Genomic DNA, 12,610 nt, shown 5'->3' with positions numbered 1-12,610 from the left:
GTAATCAGCATTGCTTGCTGCTTTGTTTACTCCAAGCAGAAAACTCGTGCGTAGAGGAGTGCTCAGTCTGCAGTAGCAGCCAGGAAGTGAGTGTGTGCAGCAGCCCTGCACACAGCGCGGGCTTGTCGCCAAGCAGGGCTCTGGCTTGTGGTCGTTGCCCGCTGTGGCTCTCCTGCTGACAAGTTCCTCTGTTCCTTCTTGTGGGTCTGTCCCTGCTGGAGCGAGACCGTCTGCTCCCCTACCCGGGTTCCGGCACGCTCCAGCTCGGCCTCCCTTTGCCTGTTCTGTGCATTGTTGATTCCTGGGGAGGAGGAGACTCGGGTGAAGGAGGGTAAAAGCAGAGCTGCGTGGGGCAGTCCCGCTGTCAGGCACATCCCCCAAGGAACGGAAAACAGGGACTCGAACCAGACTCGTACACGAAAGTTCAGAGCAGCACGATTCACAGTGGCCACACGCCTGTCGGTGCCAAATGGACAAACAGAATGTGGTCCGGCCACACAATGGAAGAGTATTCAGCCATAAAAGAGGGGGTGAAGCACTGATAACGGGCTACAGCACGAGTGAACCCCGAAAACATGCTTGGTGAAAAGAACCGGACACAAAAGGCCGCCTATTGTATGATTCCATTTATGTGAAATGTCCTGAATAGGCAAATCCGAGAGACAGAAAGCAGACAGGTGTTTGCCGGCCGGGGGAGGGGAGAACGGGAGTGAGAAGAGTCACTCATTGCTTTGCACCATCATTTGCTATATTCAACTGAGAAATTCCTTAACTGTGATTTTAACCGTGGTTTTACGGATCTGCAGGTGTTCGCAAAGCACAGTTGGAAAGCAATGTATAGGATTTGTAATTGAAAGGGAACAAAACCAGCTGATTTGCATTTAGGATGGAATTCAGCTGAGGCCCTATTGAGTTTGGACGATACTTGGCTAGGCCTTTGTAACTTTTCAGCTTCATGAATCAATCATTGTGTGAAGGAATGAAAAGCCAGACGATTAACGGTAGGTGACTGGCTCACGTATGCTGAGGTCTGTTTCCCGCCACAGTCAACGGTGTCAGCTCACGGAGGTACAAGGACTGCCCACTTACAAGCACAGACACCGATATGATGGTAACTGGTGCTTGTACTTGGAAATATAGAATTAAAAAAAAAAAAACAGGAAAACAGTAGCAGGCCTTGCTGTGTCCATTTCTTTAAAGCGATCGCTTGATATTTTTGTGCTTCCTCCAAAGAACTCTTTCCGAATTCCAATGTCCATGTGAAAATGCTGCATTTTCCCCCCTATTTTGCAATAAAATTAAGGCAGACACCATAAAGAAATGAATGTGGTAGAGGGATTCTGAAATCTGCTGTATTAAAAAGTGTATGATCAGCTACTGTAATGTCCTGATTGATTATATACCTGGTACATCATTCATTCATTCTCACATTCATTCATTAAGGTGACCTTTATTAGGTGTGCGGTATGTGTCAAGCCTAGACTGCAGAAATCAACTTGAGGAAGGTTGTGATGCCTGTTATGGGTGGTATGACAGAAGGAAGCGCAGGCTACGAGGAAAACAGAGTGCATCCCCCAGGGACTCTGTATTCTACTTAGGGAATAGGCCAGACAGCAAACTGCAGTGGCTAAAAGAAAATGCGTTCTCTCTCCTACAGCAGCCCAAAGGTGGGCAGTAGCCTGAGAAGGGCATGTAATAAATCTCCAAGGGCATTGGGGGATGCAGCTTCCTGCAGTCCTGCTATTCTGCCATTCCTAAGGGTCAGAACTGGCTCTCAGCATCTCACGGGACCCGTGTTAAGGCAAAACCCAGAAGTTTTATGTCTCCTTACATACCATCGGCAAGAACTCAGTAGTGGAACTCTGGAGTCTCTCGGCAAGGCGTGCTTGTGTGACTGAAAGATAGATAAGTGGGTTGGGGAAAGAAGGCCGGTGAATTAGCAGTGTCTAAATTATTTTGTATTTTATTTGATTACAGTGTTCAAGTTTAATTCTTTCAAGAAATACAGGTAGCACCACTAATGCTCTTCTAACCCACTTTCAATGGCGAGCACGTACATGCTCCCCCATTGTGTCGGCTTACAGAACACTTTCAAGGACTTACACCTCCTGCATGGGAGGACTGTCAGCATACATGTACACTATGCCATGCTATGCCATGCCAAGAGCTGAGGACCAACAGAAAAGCAGGACACCTTTTATATTTATCCAATTTTGGCATTTACTTTTAAAAATAATGTATTGCATTTGTTAAAATCATTTGTATTTCACACATTTTGCAATATATAAACTCTCTTGCCAGCACTGTTTATTAATAATGGGTTTATTTGTGTATTTATTAATGGAAAGTCAGTCATGACAAGGTATTGGAAGGTCTGATTTCTTGTTTTAATTTATTGTTTCTAGCAATAAACTAATTAGTTTTGACATGTTGCGTAACCACAAGAATGTTATTAACCCAAGTTATAATTTCCATTTTTTTGTGTTGATCACACACAGATGATAAGTTAATTATAGTTACTGAGTTTAACAACATATATAAAAGATAATCTTCAATTTCAAGACTAATTTGTGAGTTACCATCTGTTTTGGACCAAAGAATAGGAATTTGACTCTAAAGCTTTTTTCTGAACAGCTTGTAATAAGAGCTGTTTGTATATTAATTACTTATTGAATTATTATGGATTTTAATGTTTTGATTTACAGGCAATTTGGAGCTTATTGTGGTGACATCTGCTCATATTTTGATACTTTTTGGCATTTAGCAATTTCATCATAAGGCTTTTTTTTCCCCCTGTTAATTTATAACCCAGTCCTCAAAATAGTAATTTGCTTCGGCTTACTATAGGGGGTACTGTCCTGTTTCATCTCCACTGCAGAAGTTTTTTCATAATCAAATGTACTTTTATTTTATAAGCAAAATCAACATTCCCTTTGCGCCTACTTCATTCTGGTGCCTTTTAACTTCTATTCAAAGAGTTATAGATGAATTTTAATTCTCTTTCTTCAGTGGTGAATTTTTTTAAAATTGCCTTGGTTATTACTTTTATCTTCTATATCCTTATTTGTTTTAAAGTACTGTAATGAGACTTATGTACCTGTAGAATTCACTTAATCTCTTTCTTTTAAATAGCATAACTATAAACATGACTCAGTGGGAATAATTTACTTGAATTTCCTTAAAACACTCATGAGGTTCTATATAAATTCACTCATAAGAAACACCACTCACTGCTTTGCTTGTGGATTTGAATTATATTAAACCTGGCACATTTTTATTATCACTTAAAACTATTGAATAAGAAGATAGAGAAAATAGCAGACATTTGATTTCCTTAGTTCTCGAGTTTGTAGATGAAAGTGGATAATCTAAACCATCTAGGAGGCTGGATTCATTCACAACCAAAGAAATTTTATAAGGAAGAAGGTAAATATCATTAAGTAAGTGCTGGTTGGCTGATTAGTGTTTATAGTGCCTGAAAAATAAAGACAATTTTTGTTACAAAACATTATCATTTTATGAGATACAAACCCAGCTAGGTTTGTGCAAATGGAACCCCTGTGAAATCTAAATGTCTGAGAACAGTAATTGAAAAGTTGAGACGTATTAGTTGGTGCCTTTGTTTTTCTTTATTTTGACAGAGCCAAAGGGAAAAATATTCTAACTTGTTTCTGTGTTTTTATGAGCATAGTACATGAGGGTGGGTGTATGCATGCAAGCGTGCTGGCCAGGGTTGTTGGAAACTCAGTCCAAGCAGTGTGTGAAGTTTCATTAAAGAGTGTTGCCTTCTCCTGATGGTATTTACACGTTAATTTATCAGTTGCACAAGGCACTGTCCCGAAAACAAAGATATTTCAAGGGAACGTTAATTTATCATTAAACAATAACAGTAGCAGTGTCTGAGCTAACATTAATTTTTGTCTCTTCTGAGACTCCTTCAGAATTTCTGCATGCAAAATAATGCCTGACTGTCCATTTTAATTTCTCCTTTTTTTTTTTACTTTGCAAACAATATCTTACAGTCTCTGCTAAGGACCAAGACAGAAAGGATGAACCAATAAAATATGTTAAGTTTGAGTTAGGAGGAAAGAGAAACCAACACAAGTCGTTTTTTTATTTTTTCAAATCTTCCCGTTTCTCCCTAGGCTGGTTGCTGCAGACTGGTCGCCATTTCTATGATCGGATGCTGGGAAGCCCACTGGTCCGAAGGTGTACACATGAAGTCACCATAAAGGTGAGCGGCCACACGTGCCGTTGGATCCTTGTCTTTTTAACTGAAATCCAGTTGAGAAGCAGAACCGCATTTTGCCAAAACTGAACCTCTGCTGCTTTAAATGATTTTTTTTTTTTCCAGGAGGAAGTTGCAGGTCTTCCTCCTTGCTGAAATTGAAGGCAGTAGATAGAGCATCACTAAATCATTATGAGCTGTATTGTTAATTCTAAATGAGGAATTAGCCTTTCCCTGCCTTCTAAGAATTTTGGATCCTGAATGAGCTATAACAAACTGTTCTGGGTTGGGTCTTACTGGGCAAGGAAGACACCTTCGAAAATCAACCTCTCTTGTCAACGTTATGAATTATAATTATGCAGAAAAGTTAATTATAATTGGGCACATGAGTAGAGATTTTATTTGTCTCCTGTGTCTTAATTCTATGCTTTATTAGTTTCTGCAAATTGATTTGCTAGTTAACCTTGAAACTTATTAGAAAATCATGTAGATTACTATGTATAAATCTGGTGAGACACAAAGGTTTCCAGAATAGCAAACCATTGTTTGGGCACAGATGTCAAGGGTTGAAGCCCACGTCCAAAACTAAAACGGATACCCTACTGCCCAAAAGTTCTGTAAAAGTTACCTTGTTACCTTTTGGTACGTGGGATATTAGAGTTTTATTTTATTTACTTGTTATTGGATTTTCTAGTTCTTTCTTAAATTTTGTTTTTAGTAAAAACCAAAACAAAACCCTGTAGAACTTTGGTAATTTTAAAATATAAAGATGGAAATTTAGGGAAGATTTTTCTTTACTGTTTGAAGAGAACCAACTGCAACTAAAATAATGGACTTAAATTTAACTAAAATAAGAACCTTGTTGTTTGAGGTACTTTTGTTTAAAACCAGACATACATAAGTTGTTTTAACAAGTTAAATATGTGTATTTCAGTATTGACTTAAATATTTGGAAAGTGTAGCTTGCTAATAAAAACAAAAGTTTACAATATTAAGTTGAACGTTGTGACTGGCCTCTTTCACTCAGTAGAAGATTTTCAAAGTTCACCTGTGTTGTAGCGTATCGTGCCTTTTTATGGTGGAAGAATATTCCATCGTATGAATATACCATGGTAGACACGTTTGTCTATCCATTTGTCAGTCGATGGACATTTGGGTTGTATTTTCCTTTTGGCTGTTATGAATAACGCTGTTATAAACAATCACATACAGGTTTTCACGTGGACGTATGTTTCATTTCTCTGTGGCGTATACTCGGAAGTGGAATTGCTGGGTGACACGGTAACTCTACATTTAACGTTTTGAGGAACTGTCAGGCTTTTCTAAGTGTCTGCCTGATTAGTCAATATTTTTTGCAATGCCATTGAACTGTAGTCTTAAATGTCAGAGGGAAGGTGAGAGAGAGGATCTGTTTTTCACTAGTGTTTTGACTGGGTATTAATTTAGCACTTAGGGAATATAAGTTTTGATTTAATTAAATTGGGCACGCACTGATCAAATTCCTATTGTGCGTGAAGTGTTTGTGTTTGGCCTTGTTAGTGACTTTGAGTGTTTTTGTAGCCTTTGGGAACTCGGTGCAATGTATGTGTGCAGATGGTCACTTGGGATTACACGCCCAAAGGCCGCTCTGCTGCTGGGTTGGGCAGTAGCAGTGGGCGTGGTCTGTAAAGTGCAAGCTCTTTCTGTCTGTCTTGGGTGCTGTGCATCAGAAAGTGGAGGCTTGTAACTGTTTCCCTTAGATTTGTAGGGTTTCAGTTCGTGCCCTCCTTTCAAAGCCATCCACAGCAGACCTCAGTGGTCCTATTTTCTTGGATCTTGGTCTTAAGGGGGTTGGTATGTTTATAAGGAATGTTCACATTTAGGGATTGCACCATTCAGGTTCTTGGGAAGGAAGATTTCAAGCCAAGAAGGGGCGAGGCAGTTGTTCCCTGATGCAGAAGTGGGAAAATCTGCAGCAGGGCCGGAAAGACGGAGAGCACGGGTCAGCAGGCATGTTCCGGGCCGGGCCAGGGGGTGCGGAGCTCATGCTTTGTGGGCCAGGCGGTCCCTGCTGCAGCTGCTCCGCTCTGCCGTGGCAGGGCGAAAGCAGCGTGGACCATACCTGAACGAGCGAATATGGCTGAGTGCCAGTAAGACTTTATTTACAGACTGATATCAGGTGTTTATGGCCCTAACCTAGAGCATCACAACTGTTTTCTTTCCACCTCTCCTAACTGTGGCCTTTTGAGTTGGAGGTGAGGCTCCAAGAGGCCCACACGGGGCCATGACATGGTTAAGACAGAACCCAGTCTGTGGTCACGTTAGCAAAAGCACTGCAGATATTGGAGGAGTCGGGCTTTTACACAAGGAAGTTATCTAACTGCCCGAACTCGGGTTCTCACCCCAGGGGAATCCCCCCTTCCAGAGGCTACTCGGGAATGCTGGAGACATTTCTGTTTGTCACAGCTGGGGCAGGGATACTGCCACATGCCCTGCAGTGCGCAGGACAGCCCCTCACAGCAGAGACTGATCCAGCCCCACATCTCAGGAGGAGACTGAGGAGCCCTCTCACCGCTGCTGCTGTCAGGCCGTTACTCCGTGCTGTCAATGTTAGTAGCCGTGCGGCTGTGGAATTTTAAGCTGCTGAGCACTTAATTATAAAATTTAAGCTCCTGTGTTTGCCGACATAAACATGAGGATGGTGGGACTCCCATCTAATATTTGAGTTCATGATGCTTTCAGTTTTTTTCCTCTTTAAAAACTTCTTTGTGATTCATTTAAATGGAAGCATCACAAACAGATATAACACCAAGATTTATAGGCGATCCAGGCCATCTTAGGGATTGAGGCACTGCCTGCCTTTATGTCTGCAGAGAAAGCCACAGGATTTATTTTTCACAACTGTGCAGGTCACGTCGCATGAACAGGTGACCCCACTTATGACGCCACCTACCTCAGGAAAGGGATTCGTCCTGGACAAAATCAAATGCTTCGTATTTAGGTGGAAAATCACAGTGTTGTAGAAGTTTCATAGCCAGACTGTGTGTATTCCTGAAATTAGGTTGAAAGCCCAGTGCATATTATGTAAAATCTGTGTTCACTCTCTCTGCCTGAAAGATAACTACAATCTGCAGGTTAATTTCTGGCTAGAAAATAGGTCATAATTGATCTAGACATCAGATGTTAGCTTAAAAAACCAAAGTTGTTAGTAAAACAGGACAGACTCCTCTTGTGCGGAAGCAGAAGCTGTCAGTGTCTCCGTATGCAGTCTGCGTTGAAATCTGGGTACGTGAACTTGCATTTAACTGTGGAGAGGGGAGAGTATTACAGGAAATCACGCAGGTCTGCTTGTGCATTGCTTTGTGGACTTTCCTAGTAGTGGTTTGCTGTTGCTAGGTTGAGCATTTTCAAGGGGGCTTCCTTTGGAGCCTGCCTCCCGGATGCCTTCCCTGTCCCTACGGCATCTGCGGTTGACGTGCACGTGGGGTTTGGATGGAAGCCCAAGCCAGGCTTTAATTAGTCCAGAAGCGGGGTGGGGGACAGACAGGATCCTTTTGAGTGTCTCACTGTGGAGGTGGTTTTACTCCGCGAAGAGCGGCATTCTAACACAGCCTCTCCTCCACTCGCCCAACCCTAGAGCCTCATCTCCTACTTGGTCGTTCTCATACTGATCATTTCAGAAGACATTGCCAGGTTTTAATCATATTTTAATAAATATGAAATCAGTTCGTGTTCACCGGAGGAAATATGCAAACTGTAGACAAGCACACACAGAGACACAGACATAAATCCAGCGTAATCCCACACCTGGAGACAGGTGCAAGTGCATTTTGGAGGGCATCTTCCATTTGTTGTGCATGTGTGTGTGTGTGTGTGTATGTCTGTGTCTGTGTATAACAACATAATCCCACACCTGGAGATGAGTACCAGTACATTTTGGAGGGCATCTTCCATTTGTGTGTGTGTACAACAGCATAATGCCACACCTGGAGACAGGTGCAAGTGCATTTTGGAGGGCATCTTCCATTTGTACATGTGTGTGCATATGTACAAAACAAAGCTTTGCATTGTCCACATTCCACAGTGCTTTATGGAAACCTGCTTTTTCCATACAGTACTATGTCATAGACGTTTTCCTCAGTCATGAAATGCTCTTTTAATGACTGTGTCTTATTCGACATGTTTGTTGTCATATTTAAATGGAGGTGCTGCCAAGCGTTTAAATTCTGGTAAAAAAAAAAAAAAATAGTTCTTTGATTATATACACCATTGTGGACCATTTAACTCCAGGTAAATATAACGGTAAAGTTAATGAGAACTCTTTTCTTTTGGAGGAATGTTTTCTTATTATAAAACAATATATATATGCTTATTGCTGAATGAAGATAAGTATCTGAAAGAAAACATAAAATGTTTTCATGTATTTCTCCCTTAGCTTTTCCTACCTATATATTTTCCCACAAGTGGGGTCACACTATTAACCAGGTTGGCCTTCTTTTCAGTTTTGTGGTTGCCCCCCACGCAATTTGGGGTGCTTCCAGAAACATCTTTCCATTGCATAGCTTCAAAAACTTTAACTCGCACCGTCAGAGCACAGTGTTTAACATCATGCAACTTAACTTTAAATCCTGGCTCCTCTGGGATTTAAGTTGGTTATCTTCTCTGAGGCTTCATTTCTTAACCTCTAAAAGGGTAATTGTAGCAGTAATGGTCATATTTATCTCTCAGAATGATCATGTTTGAGCTTAATCACATCAAGCATTCGGCACATATGCCTCATACCTAGCTAGCTTGCAATACATACAGTATATTGCTTTCTAAAATCATTTTATTAATCACGGTGGCCTGGTACTTCCCACATGTGTTTCGCACAGTTTACTTGATCATGCTGTCATTGGGCAGTGAGATGTTTCCAGAGCTGCATAGTGGCTTCTTTACAGTTGTGTAGGAGGAAAACGTGCCACGTGGTAGAACAAGCCTGTGCCATCCCCGGGATAAGCAGATTTTAGAAAAGGTGCACTAGGATTTATATGTAGGTGTTTAGAATATATACATTAAAAATTTCATCTTCAGCTGGCTACTGGTTGTGAAATGAAAATGACCTCGGGTTACATCTGGATAGAGAAAAACATCGTGCTGGAAGCAAGTGGGGAGTTAGGAGCCACACTGCCTCCACGTGGGCAGGGAACTCGGTCGTTTCCATGGAGACTGCAGAGACAGAAGTGCCCTGTGGATGATGAGGTCATTTTGAGCAGCTTTTCCGGCCGCCCTGGCTCCGGGTCCGGCATCCAGCCTGCGTGGAGACGAGGGCGGAGGCCTGGGCCTCGCACAGACCAGCACCTTCGGCAACGGGCTCTTCGGCGTAGACGCCAACAGGGTGTTGGCAGGACTGAGACTCACTTTCTCAGGTCCCGTTGGAAACAAAGGGCTGCTTTAGAAAACCTTAAAGGATCTTTTCAGAATGGAGCAAATGGTTGAAAGAGAAACCTTGCCCTCAAATGATGTCAGAGTAGCTCCATATATTGCCCTTGTAAAATGTGAGCGCTCCCTTTCAGCAGCGTGTGCTAGGCTCGCCATTTCAGAACAAGGTGGTCCTCCCTTGGCAAGAAATGAGCTTGCCCTTTCTGTCCCTCGCTGCCGGCGCCAGCTCTCCAGCGGGCCTCCTGTGATGCTACTTTTTAAGATAATGAAATAGCAATTCAGATTTTGTTGTTTGGGGGCAATCCTCTGCCTTCCCAGAGAATGATGGCATATTAAATGCTGTGAGTACGTACAAAATAAACTGAAACTCCTAAACAGCATGTCTCTTGGGACTGAATTTTGAATTGTTTTGTGAAGGGGACTGCAAATTAATAGGAGCTTTTGCCACCTTGACATTAAGACTTTCTTAAAAAGAAGAAATACTATAAATAATTTTCCCTCTGTTTCCTTGACGACTCTAACCCCAAATTATTACTTATGTTGAATTACTTACCTTTAGCAGAGAAACTCCAGAAATGTCATCAGCCTGTGCTAGTTTTTTCTCCTTTTTCTTCTTAAAGCAGCAGAGTGAGAGAACGTTGTGGCTTTAACTCGTAGTGGAAGGCGGCTGTTTCCTTTTTGCACAATCCCAACTCCAAAGACCTCAAATCAACCTAACTGAAGGTGTCTTTAATCAAAACTGGGTCAGGCAAGAAAATAAACACAATTGCTCTAATTAAGCGCCCCCTCCCCTTCTCCCCACTTCTGTTCAGGGCCAAGGAGGATCAGTGAATGCCACAAAAACTCTCCTTTATTTTAGAGCTGGAGAAGTTGGAAAACATCCGCAGGAGTGCTCAGAACTCGAAGGCTGGAAGCGGGTGCTGTTCCGGATACGGGAGAGGTGTCGAGATGCGAGTTGTCTCCAGTGGTTCCTACTAGAAGAAAGAACGCCCAAACATGGGCCTCTGGGACAGTTCTTTCTTTTGCAGGCTTTGGAAGTGCCGCCTGGCCTGATTGACAATCACCGATGAGCTCTTACGAGGAAAGGGGCCCTGAGCCATCGTGGGGCGAGGGTGCACTGTTTCCCCGACTCACTCCTGACGCCCTCTCAGGTCACTCCAGGGGAGTCTGGGAGTTGGCTGAGTAGGATTCCTAGCTGTACCTAGTGCATGTTTACTGTGCCGTGGGCCCTGGCCCGCTCCGAGGATTTATGTAAAAACATTGAATCCTCACAACCTCCCCTGGATATGGAGTTTTATCCTCAATTGCGAGATGAGGAAACTGAGCCACAGCGCTCACCCTCCACCCCCACATCTGCAGAGGGATGGAGCCCAGTTAGAGACCAGGCCATCTGGCTCTCGGCCAAAGGCTCCCTGAAGCCCATGTCTTTTACTCTCCTGGGGCACTTAGGACATTATTGACCTTGTCTCTAGCCAGGAAGCCTGGAGAGAGTTGCACTGTCGCCCTGACCTGCCCTGGCTCTGCCACAACTAGCGTGGGCATTCCGAGCTGCCTGCGATTTGTCCACAGACGTCGTTCTTGGTGGAGAGGACAAAGGCAGACTTCATAGGTGTTGATGGTGCTTCGCTTTGAACCTTACTGCACAGGGTGGTTTTCAAGCGGTTCATGTGGCACATCATTCAAAGTCAAAAATCATGTTTCTAAAGCAGCCCTCCCACCCCGCAACACACACACGCACACACACCCAGCTACTGGGCTGCTTCCTCTTTGTCTAACTTCTTTCCTCCAAAATCCTGAGTCTTATCTCCATCAGTCAGGAATTTAGTTTCTCTTTATAGCAGCACAATTGACAGTTGCAAAGATGTGGAAACAACCCAAGTGCCCATCAATCCATGAGTGGATTAATAAAATGTGGTATATGTATACCATGGAGTATTACTCAGCCAGAAAAAGCAATGGTGATCCAGCACCTCTTGTGTTATCCTGGATGGAGCTGGAGCCCATTCTACTAAGTGAAGTATCACAAGAATGGAAAAACAAGCACCACATGTACTCACCATCAAATTGGAACTAATTGAGCAACACTTAAGTGCACATATAGAAGTAACATTCATCGGGTGTCAGGCAGGTGGGAGGGGGTGGAGGGGATGGGTAAATTCACAACTAATGGGTGTGGTGTGCACCGTCTGGGGGATGGACACACTTGTAGCTCTGACTTGGGTGGTGCAAAGGCAATTTATGTAACCAAAGCGTTTGTATCACCATAATGTTCTGAAATAAAAAATAAAATAAAGAATTTAGTTCTCTTTCCTCTAAAACTTCCCTCCTCTTCCATGAAGGAAGGTGCTTATGGAGTAGCCTTAAGCAGCCTCAGGAAATGGCCCCCAGACAGGACGCGCATTCAATGCTCTGTCACTCAAGCTGGAACTTTGTGTGCAGTGGGAAGGCCTGTCTCTGATTGAGAGTTACGCTGAACTTTGGGTACCACTATGATACATGTATTTGCATAAAATAAGCCAACCAAGCCCTGGGGGAGGGTGTCCCTAATTTCACATCTTTCTGTGAAATTTAGTTCTGGTCTTAGAAAAAAGAGGATAGGTAATTTGTATTTCCCAGCCTCATGTTTGAGTGAAGTGTGTCTAGAACAGTACTTCTCGAACAGGAATATTGGCCAATTCACTCACTTAAAAAAAAAAAGTAATTGGCAAACTTAAGTCCATGCTCTAGTTCAGTGAGTTTTTGGGCAAAATTCTTTAGCTAAAGGTTAAGATGCTGAAGATTTGGTTTTTATCTACGTAATGAATCATGGGATGTTAGGGCTGGAAGGGAATGTACAGATCAGGTGACCCAAGGAAAGGTCAGCACAGTTATTTCTGTATTTGTGTAATAGATGCTTCAGAATTAATTTCAGAAGTCCTTATTTAGCGTCTTTCAAAAATGTGTATATAGCCTGTTGGTAATGACCACACGATGCATTTGTTT

The 12,610-nt window shown here is 42.8% G+C and overlaps 1 protein-coding gene across 5 annotated transcripts in view; it reads left to right on the top strand.

Moving 5' to 3' along the window:
- TBL1X (transducin beta like 1 X-linked) overlaps positions 1-12,610 on the top strand; it is a 211,927-nt gene that overhangs the window by 144,981 nt on the left and 54,336 nt on the right. For 4 of the 5 annotated variants that reach the window (XM_069464267.1, XM_069464266.1, XM_069464268.1 and 1 more), the window contains one exon: positions 4,146-4,234. The exons of the other annotated variant lie outside the window; for it this stretch is intronic. The gene's annotated coding sequence lies outside the window, so the exon portion shown is untranslated. The remainder of the gene's footprint in view (positions 1-4,145; positions 4,235-12,610) is intronic. 5 annotated transcript variants of the gene reach the window in all.

This window comes from Eulemur rufifrons, chromosome 30 (assembly GCF_041146395.1).
Source record: "Eulemur rufifrons isolate Redbay chromosome 30, OSU_ERuf_1, whole genome shotgun sequence".
Classification (NCBI taxonomy): Eukaryota; Metazoa; Chordata; class Mammalia; order Primates; family Lemuridae; genus Eulemur; species Eulemur rufifrons.
Note: the sequence above shows the minus strand (reverse complement) of the source record. Positions and strands in the feature narration are given on the sequence as shown.